Source organism: Tachypleus tridentatus, chromosome 4 (assembly GCF_004210375.1).
Source record: "Tachypleus tridentatus isolate NWPU-2018 chromosome 4, ASM421037v1, whole genome shotgun sequence".
In the NCBI taxonomy this organism is placed as follows: domain Eukaryota; kingdom Metazoa; phylum Arthropoda; class Merostomata; order Xiphosura; family Limulidae; genus Tachypleus; species Tachypleus tridentatus.
In genome coordinates, this window is record NC_134828.1 from 104,727,097 (window position 1) to 104,737,387 (window position 10,291).

The 10,291-nt window shown below is 32.6% G+C and overlaps 1 long non-coding RNA gene across 2 annotated transcripts; it reads left to right on the forward strand.

Moving 5' to 3' along the window:
- Positions 1 to 3,954: 3,954 nt before the first annotated feature.
- Positions 3,955 to 7,517, forward strand: LOC143248393 (uncharacterized). Of its 2 annotated transcripts, none has more exons than XR_013026963.1 (3): positions 3,955 to 4,699; positions 5,554 to 5,674; positions 7,218 to 7,517. It is a non-coding gene; the product is annotated as an uncharacterized LOC143248393 (long non-coding RNA). The 2 variants fall into 2 exon arrangements; XR_013026964.1 differs by having other exon boundaries at positions 5,554 to 5,629.
- Positions 7,518 to 10,291: the final 2,774 nt, after the last annotated feature.

The following is a 10,291-nucleotide window of genomic DNA, read 5'->3' on the forward strand; positions in this document are numbered from 1 at the left end:
GTTTAATTATTACTATTTTAAAAAACTGTCCATAGGATATTTACAAATATACTGTGACAGTACTTCTATACGAATCAGACAAACAACCTATAAATTCTATTTCAGTATCTTTCAAGTTTCTTACAATAAAAGATAGAACACACCTTTTCTTTCACGTTTTATAACTCCAGTGTGTTTACAATCTAAATAAACTGTTACGTCCATTATACTAAGTTTCGACCTAAAACTCACACATTTGTCATTTGAATATAACTCTCAAAGTTAGGTACATAGTCTAACTTCTTGAACGTGTAATCATATAAGCATGTAAAGAAATATTATTATCTTACATTTTACAGTTTAGACAGTTTTTATATGCAACATAATATCCTTTGATATTAACAAAACTATAACATGTATGGATTAAATTAACTTTTACACAAGTTAATGTACAATGTTTGCTATACTTCTGTTGTTACTCAGTAAAGTTAATATACTTAAAATAAAATGAAAGTTGTATTCTACTTAAATACAATTAAATTACAAGTACAATTAGTGTCACACTAATTAATACACCAAATATAATGTTTTTGAAACATTGTTGCTGCATATATACATATATACGTTAGACATAACGCTACACGGAACTGGTTATTGGCACACATAGTAAAAGTCACTTCTCAGTTGACAAAATCTATTTCCCTATATGCAGCCAAACATGGTAGCTTGACTGTATATTAGCAGCTGTCAATCAGTCTATAATCATTTTGAATTCATTTCAATGCTACATTTTATAGTTCAACTAGTAATAACCATGGACAGCTCAATGGATACAAGTATAATTTTGAATATATTTCTGAACTTAATGAAACGAATATTGTTACAAGTCTAATTTGAATATCCTTCTTAACTGAATGAAACCGATGCTGTTATATGTCTATTTTGAATATCCTTCTCAACTGAATGAAACCAATGCTGTTATAGGTCTATTTTGAATATGTTTCCGAACTAATTGAAGCATGTACTGTTAAGTAGACAAGTGCTGTGATTATCTCTCAGAACGGTTGATATGAGTATTAACACTTTTATTGATAAGCAGAAAACAACGTTCCGACCTTCCTCGGTCATCTTCAAGTTAATAAAGAAAGTCTGCCAAGTGACCATTGCCGGACACATGTTTTAGGGACGAGAGTATAAATGTGTACGAGATTGTAGAGGGCGTTGCAGTTAGATATTAGGTTATTAATTAGGATTGCTGTAAAGGTGTTCCTTTATATTGGTTTAATTTTGGTTTTAGTTGTTGTATAAGTTAGACTTCTTTGATTTTACGTTTGTTTATATCTGTTTCCCTACTTAGTATCTGGGAGTTTTCTATGGTTATGCTGTGTTTACTCGATTTGCAGTGTTCAAAAATGTGAAGATTTTTTGTTCTTTTTTTAATCTAGTTTCCATTTTTCTGCTTGTTCCTCCAATATAGAAGTCGAGGCAGTTGTTGCATTGTATTTTATAAGTTATGTTGATGTTGTGTTTGTGAGTGTAGTTTTTACATAGTATGGACTTTAGTTTTTTACCTGGTTTTTGAATAAATTTGGTGTTTACAGGAATGTTGTGTTTTGTTGTAAGTTTTTTTTTCCAAATGTTGGTTATTTTTTCGCTGATGTCGGGAACATATGGTATACAGCAGTATAAGGTTTTGTGGGTTTTTTGTACAAGAAGTATTATGACTGATAACTTATATTTATGTAGGAATTGGTCCCACTATCGGTCAACAGAGAAGATCTTGACGAATTAGAGAGAAATGTGTTCCAACAGTCAGGTGGTATTTACTTACTTCCGTGTCCTCTATCTGTTGAAAAGACTGAAGTGATGACTACAGGGCCCGCCATGGCTAGGTGGTTAAGGCACTCGACTCGCAATCCGAGGGTCGCGGGTTCGAATCCCCGTAAAACCAAACATACTTGTCCTTTCAGCTGTAGGGGCGTTATAATGTGACTGTCAATCCCACTATTCCTTGGTAAAAGAGTAGCCCAAGATTTGGCGGTGGGTGATTATGACTAGCTGCCTTTCCCCTTTAGTCTTACACAGCTAAATTAGGGACGGCTAGCGCAGATAGCTCTCATGTAACTTTGCGCGAAATTCCAATCAAACCAAACTAATTTAAATACAGTAAGTTTCTGGCCCGGCATGGCCAAGCGCGTTAAGGGGTGCGACTCTTAATCTGAGGGTCGCGGGTTCGCATCCCCGTCGCGCCAAACATGCTCGCTCTTTAAGCCGTAGGGGCGTTATAATGTGACGGTCAATCCCACTATTCGTTGGTAAAAGAGTAGCCCAAGAGTTGGCGGTTGGTGGTGATGATTAGCTGCCTTCCCTCTAGTCTTACACTGCTAAATTAGGGACGGCTAGCAAAGATAGCCCTCGAGTAGCTTTGTGCGAAATTCCAAAACATACAAACAAACAGTAAGTTGCTTTCTTACCATTTGTATTAATAATATGTATTTCTATACAAAAAATCGTTTACTTTTCTTATTTTACAAACACATATCAGTGAAGATACACGGATTTCCTGATGTGTAGAGAGATCCTCTAACAAAGAAGGAAAAGTACGTTTTTGAAACTTATATATAATTTACATATCTGAAATTATTTCCCTTTACAAATTACATTTAGTAATATACTCTGTCTTTCACAGTTGTCTGCTAAACGTTCTCACAAGGTAGACAGAAAATGTATCGTTAGAAGATCTGTGAAGAATAATTAAAAAGTATAACACAGCTTCTACTACTTACTGTATTTCTGTTAATTCTAAACAAACAATCTCACAAATATTCTCGACATTCTCAGTACTTATTATATTCAAAACATACTGGATGATACAACTAAACATCTGGATGGTAAAGACATAGAGCATGTGTGTAATCAAACCACTTCGGTAAACCTATAAACACACGCTTACAAAATAAAGAATTTTTTCCCACCTGAAATAATTTTAACTACAATAAAAAGTTAATAAAAGTAAAACTATATGCCGCTAGATGACTCATTTAAAACTGAAGTTACTACATTAGAATTATTAGTAGGTACAGTAAGTAGCACCAGATGCAAATTAACAAGTCTTGACCAACGTATGAAAAAAATCAGTTATTCCTATAATTAACAACGAGCGTTGTTGTGCTAAAGCAATAGCATTAAGTTTAGCATATTTCAGAAAGGATTCAAATTATATTACAGATCAATGACAATAGGTACTGACTCGAATGGCAAAAAACTAACATTCTTTGGCAAATGTTCCAGAATGATCATGCAGCATAGGAGATATTACCAAATTTGAACATTATTTAAATGTTCAAATACATGTAGTATCATTGAGAAACTATAATTGTGTGGTACATAAAGGTAGTTCATGTGCAAAGAAAGTCAATCTGTGGTATCACGATCACCATTTTGATGTCAAGGAAAGGTTTCTTTTGGGTAAATTTTTGTTGTTCAGAAAGCAATGAATCATTTGAACATTTAAATGAACATCATTGCTCAGTGTACTGTAACAGTTGTTATTGTAATGAATGTGTGAAAGTTCGATCTGTTATCTGTTCTGATTGTAACATATTTTGTAAATTCTTAGAATGTTACAATAAACCTAAATAATTGAATGTTAGACAAACGAAGTCGTCGAATAATACATTTTACCAGCTCAAGAACTGTTCTGTCATTATTGACAGAAAGAAATGTAATCCAAATTTTCATCATTGTAGTGAATACATTTGTGTAGAATGTATGGTAGGAAAAAACAAACTACCAATGTTAAATCTTATTAACTATGTTTTGTAGTTTTCATGAAAAACATTTGTTTTAAAAACAATAATATTGCATGTTTTGTTGTTTTCATGAAAAACATTTGTTTTAAAAACAACAATATCGTATGTTTTGTTGTTCTCATGAAAAGCATTTGTTTTAAAAACAACAATATCGTATGTTTTGTTGTTCTCATGAAAAGCATTTGTTTTAAAAACAACAATATCGTTATTGGTTGTTAGTAATGTTTCTATCGTTGTTGAATGTTACATTTACTATTTCTTTTTAGATACTGCTGATCAGACATAGATACACTATCTTTAGTTCAGGGATGAGTTTCTCACAATCTGTGATGTAGATCACTTCAGAAATACGACCATTGCTTCTGCATACATAGCTGTATATAGAAGTAAACTTATTTCACCACGGTCTGTATATAGCTCTGATACCTATTCGTGGATGTTTTAGACCAACACCTAGAGTCAAACAAGTATTCAATGGTTAGCTTATGTACAGAAATCCAAGATGGTTAAGATTCAACATGCAATTAATGGTGGTGAGAAACTAATCCTGAAGGGTAGACAGCTTCTGTATGGAACGAATCACGATCTATGAGTGTTGCGGGTGCTGTTATCATGGTTGTGATAAATGTTATGACTCTCACACAAGGAATATGCTTTTAAATAGACCCCTATGGTTTATAAAAAAATGAACAACTGAAAGACAAAAACAACTGGAAGATCTATGACACAAAGTCGTAACAATATGAGAGGGTGAATTAAAAAAAAATGAAAACTAATGACACATATTTAATGAGTTTCCTTAGGGACCACACAGTATTTCCCTGTCTGGATATACAAGACGTCTTCTGTGGAGGAAGAGCTAATGTTACAAGACCTTTATACACCATAAAAGAAGGAGCTAAATTCAAGTACGTATATTTCACATTTTTATATCCATGGGCTAATACAAATATTGTAAATATCCTGTTGGGCATCCAACAAATATAACGACAGTGTTTTCTACTTTAAATAGCTATTTTGAATTCATTAAGTGTAAAGTGTTAGCTCCAAGAAAATTTTATCATTTTGTATTACCACTGAGAAATAACATAAAATTGGCTTTCCCTCTTTGTAAAACGTGTGTGTCGATTTAAGAATATCACTACCATGTAACCATTCGGATAATGAAAGAGCTTTTATCGGTACATAGGTTACTGAGGAGATGAAAAAGCTGTTGAGTATAAGATAAAGTTATGAAAATTACCATTTCTTTGAAAGACCTACACATAACAGCATAAAAATTATATAGACACATTTCTAACAATAAACCAAAAAAGTTCAGGATGGCCTTCTGACTATGTTACATCAGAGGCAAAACAGAAATATATTGCACAGTTTGCTGAAAAGAAAGGAGTGCAACTGACTCCTAAAAACATAACAGTTTCATCCAGGCAGAAGGTCAGTTGCAAAACTTTTTCTTAACTCTTTCTGGGGTCATTGTGATAAGTCTGGGGGCAAATCGTATTGACCGACGTTACTTCTGTTAAAAAATATCAATCATTAATGAATGATAACTCCAAAATTATAACAGACATTATATTGATTAATGAATAAGTTATAGCTCTTCGTTGGAAACATAAACGTGAATATCTGCTCCAGAAAGATCAAACCAAAATTTCTTTGGCATTGTTTACAATAGCATATCCTCGTTTGAAATTATACATTAGAGAAGTTAGGTTCATCTGTTTGTGTTATGATACAGACAATATTTTCTACATTTCAGATGAATCTAGCAATCCGCTTCCAGAAGATTATCTTGGAGAGTATACAGACGTGCTGGATGGACACATTATAACATCGTGAGTCAGTGGTGGTCCAAAAACTATGCTTATTTATGCAACAGTGTAAGGTCATGCTATAAAATCAGAAGGTTTACCCTTAATATTATTAAGAGTGAAAAATAAAACTCTTCATCAGTTAAAAGTATTTAACCAATGTATTCAGTCCTTTTAGCCTTCTATGGCAGTGATTAAGCATAAGAAGATTTGCAGAAATTTAAAGATAAAGATCATTTACAACGAAGAAGAAAAGAATAATTATCATCAAGTTTACCCCAAATAACACGTCCTTTCAGACTTTAAATCCTTCCGTCAAAAACTAATGATATACACGTATTCAGGGGTGATATTATAGATTTGTCTTAAAGATTTTTTTGGATCTGATGGGGAGCTTGTGAATAATTGTACTATTGACAACTCTTAAATGAGTGACAATGATGGACGTTATGAATCTGGTCCAACTGGGGAAGTTGCCTTTGTGAGAAGTAAACTTATCGTCAAACAAGAAAATGATCTCCTCATTATTTTAATATGCACTCTTAAAAGATGAACTGGAGAAAGTTCCAAATGGCTACTTTTCAAATATGGTGTGCTCATGAGAAAATGAAGACCAGCAAAGCTTATCAAATCGTTATTCCAAAAATATATCATTCTAAAATATTGAAAGTTCCCCATGAACTCCCATAGAGGTTCATTTAGGTGTAAACGAGACATGTGACAAAATTATGAGACATTTCTTTTGCCCTAAAATTTGGCAAGATGTTTCTCAGTTTTGTACAACCTGTCATACCTGTCAATTTATTGTAAAAGATAACCAAAAATTCCTGTTGTTCCTTTGAAACCTACCTCAGCTTACAAAGAACCCTTCTGTCATGTGATTATTGACTGTGTTAATTAAAAAAGATGGCATTTGTGTTTAAGCACTTTCACGAGCTATGTAATTTTACGTTCATAAGGTTATTTGTATCGATTGTGTTGCCATATAAAGTCGTCATAAATTCTGAAGAGTCATAATTCTTTGATGATATATTATGTTTATTGTATTGTTGTGAATAATTTGTTATAAAGAAAAACAAACCCAAACAAAATAAAAAACACTGCACCAATCCAAAGCCCCACGGTACAGGCTATAATATGGGATATAAAATGTACCCTAACTTTTGTAGGTGACTGCGAAAGTAGGTCCCACATTGTGGTGGAGATAAAAACCATCTATCAGTCCTAACCTCCGCACACCAGTCTCACATTAAGAATAATAAAAAAGGAATAGAAATAGGAATTAGAAGAGCGAGATGAGGGTGCTCAAGCCCACAATGTCCCACATCTATATCACCCTTCACCATTTGAAGACAGTTGTGGGAAAGTGGCTGCTCTCTAAAGTAAAGAAGATGAAAAATAAAACAGAATTATAAAATAAATACTAGTTAGTTTAAATAATTGGTTGGTTTCCTAGTTGATTATACTAGTATAACTTGTCTACTGGGATACTAATTGGTGCCTCGCTACCATAATAGGGCTGGAATGTCAACTTTAAGAGATAAGTTTATTTAACTTAAATAACCCCAAGTGGTAATACTTTGTTATCTGTGCTTTATTTTCTCTTTTATAGATTTCAAACATTATAAACCGCTTAACTTCAGAGAATTAACTCCGGACGTTAGTACTGCTACAAGAAGATAAGACATCTTCGTCGGAGAAAAGTCAGCTTGTAAATAGTGTGAGGCCAGCCAGGAGTAGAGAGCTAGCTACTTAATCAACTCAGAATTAATTCTCTCACTGTGAATCGCCAATAAAATATTTAGTTTCAGATCAGATGAATGACTGAGTATTGTTTGTAAGTTTGTAAAACCTTTTGTATGTGAATCATTATTTATAATAACCGTTATTATAAATTGTAATGTAGTTTGTATATTAAAATATATTTGTGTTAAGAAAGAAATGTGTGTGTGTCAGTGTTGTTGACAAATGTCATAAGTGTGATACATATCAACATTCAATTAACTTCTAAATTAAAATTAAAATTTCAAGCTATTTGAAATTGTAATATGTAACATAATACTTTCAAAACTTGTGCGACATAAATTATAATACGTAACAGTTCATAGTCTCTATTCGTTTTGCCATCACCACACTTAGAATTAAATAACAAGGACTGTTCCGTGCATTACCCAAAGCTACACGTACACAAATTAAAGAAATGATTGCCAGAACTACAAATTTCTTATCTTATATATTTGTGAATCTGTTTTAAGTGTTTCAAAGGGCAATGTTTCCATGACTAACGTACAAAAACAGAAGCTTAGTCGATACATGTCATTATTGAGAGAGTTGGCTGTCAAAAAAACATCAGTTAAACGGAAAAGAATCTTGCTAATACAGACAAGACGGTTTTTACTGTCACTCATAAAACCAATAGTTTCATTATTTATTGGTTTGACAAGACGGGCTATCGTTAAACCTGTTGGAATTTTAAAATATGGCAACACCAATGGTTCTCATTCATGAAGAACTGATAAATTCTATTTATCAGTCCCAGATTTATGAAAAGCTTGTACATAAAATATTAAACAGTCTAGCTGATGATATGAAGACAGTCACACAAAATTATCTATTACCCTTCGATTGTAAAACAAGAATCATAAACCAACTGCAAAAACGTAATCACACCTTTCATTCAAAAGCGCGTTTAAATTAGAATGGAATATTCACAGGCATTAAAACTCGTTAAAATTAGAATGAAATATTCACAAGCCATGAAACTCGTTAAAATTAGAATGGAATATTCACAGGGCATGAAACTCGTTAAAATTAGAATGGAATATTCACAGGCATTAAAACTCGTTAAAATTAGAATGAAATATTCACAAGCCATGAAACTCGTTAAAATTAGAATGGAATATTCACAGGGCATGAAACTCGTTAAAATTACAATGGAATATTCACAGGCCATGAAACTCGTTAAAATTAGAATGGAATATTCACAGGCCATTAAACTCGTTAAAATTAGAATGAAATATTCACAAGCCATGAAACTCGTTAAAATTAGAATGGAATATTCACAGGGCATGAAACTCGTTAAAATTAGAATGGAATATTCACAGGCCATGAAACTCGTTAAAATTAGAATGGAATATTCACAGGCCATGAAACTCGTTAAAATTAGAATGGAATATTCACAGGCCATGAAACTCGTTAAAATTAGAATGGAATATTCACAGGCCATTAAACTCGTTAAAATTAGAATGGAATATTCACAGGCCATGAAACTCGTTAAAATTAGAATGAAATATTCACAAGCCATGAAACTCGTTAAAATTAGAATGGAATATTCACAGGGCATGAAACTCGTTAAAATTAGAATGGAATATTCACAGGCCATTAAACTCGTTAAAATTAGAATGTAATATTCACAGGCCATGAAACTCGTTAAAATTAGAATGGAATATTCACAGGCCATTAAACTCGTTAAAATTAGAATGGAATATTCACAGGCATTAAAACTCGTTAAAATTAGAATGAAATATTCACAAGCCATGAAAGTCGTTAAAATTAGAATGGAATATTCACAGGGCATGAAACTCGTTAAAATTAGAATGGAATATTCACAGGCCATGAAACTCGTTAAAATTAGAATGGAACATTCACAGGCCATTAAACTCGTTAAAATTAGAATGGAATATTCACAGGCCATGAAACTCGTTAAAATTAGAATGGAATATTCACAGGCCATGAAACTCGTTAAAATTAGAATGGAATATTCACAGGCCATGAAACTCATTAAAATTAGAGTGGAATATACACAGGCAATGAAACTCGTTAAAAGTAGAATGGAATATTCACAGGCCATGAAACTCGTTAAAATTAGAATGGAATATCCACAGGCATTAAAACTCGTTAAAATTAGAATGAAATATTCACAAGCCATGAAAGTCGTTAAAATTAGAATGGAATATTCACAGGGCATGAAACTCGTTAAAATTAGAATGGAATATTCACAGGTCATGAAACTCGTTAAAATTAGAATGGAACATTCACAGGCCATTAAACTCGTTAAAATTAGAATGGAATATTCACAGGCCATGAAACTCGTTAAAATTAGAATGGAATATTCACAGGCCATGAAACTCGTTAAAATTAGAATGGAATATTCACAGGCCATGAAACTCATTAAAATTAGAGTGGAATATACACAGGCAATGAAACTCGTTAAAAGTAGAATGGAATATTCACAGGCCATGAAACTCGTTAAAATTATAATGGAATATTCACAAGCCATGAAACTCATTAAAATTGGAATGAAATATTCACAGGTCATGAAACTTGTTAAAATTAGAATGGAATATTTACAGGCCATGAAACTCCTTAAATTTAGAATGAAATATTCACAGGTCATGAAACTCGTTAAAAGTAGAATGGAATATTCACAGGCCATGAAACTCCTTAAAATTAGAATGGAACATTCACAGGCCATTAAACTCGTTAAAATTAGAATGGAATATTCACAGGCCATGAAACTCGTTAAAATTAGAATGGAATATTCACAGGCCATGAAACTCGTTAAAATTAGAATGGAATATTCACAGGCCATGAAACTCATTAAAATTAGAGTGGAATATACACAGGCAATGAAACTCGTTAAAAGTAGAATGGAATATTCACAGGCCATGAAACTCGTTAAAATTA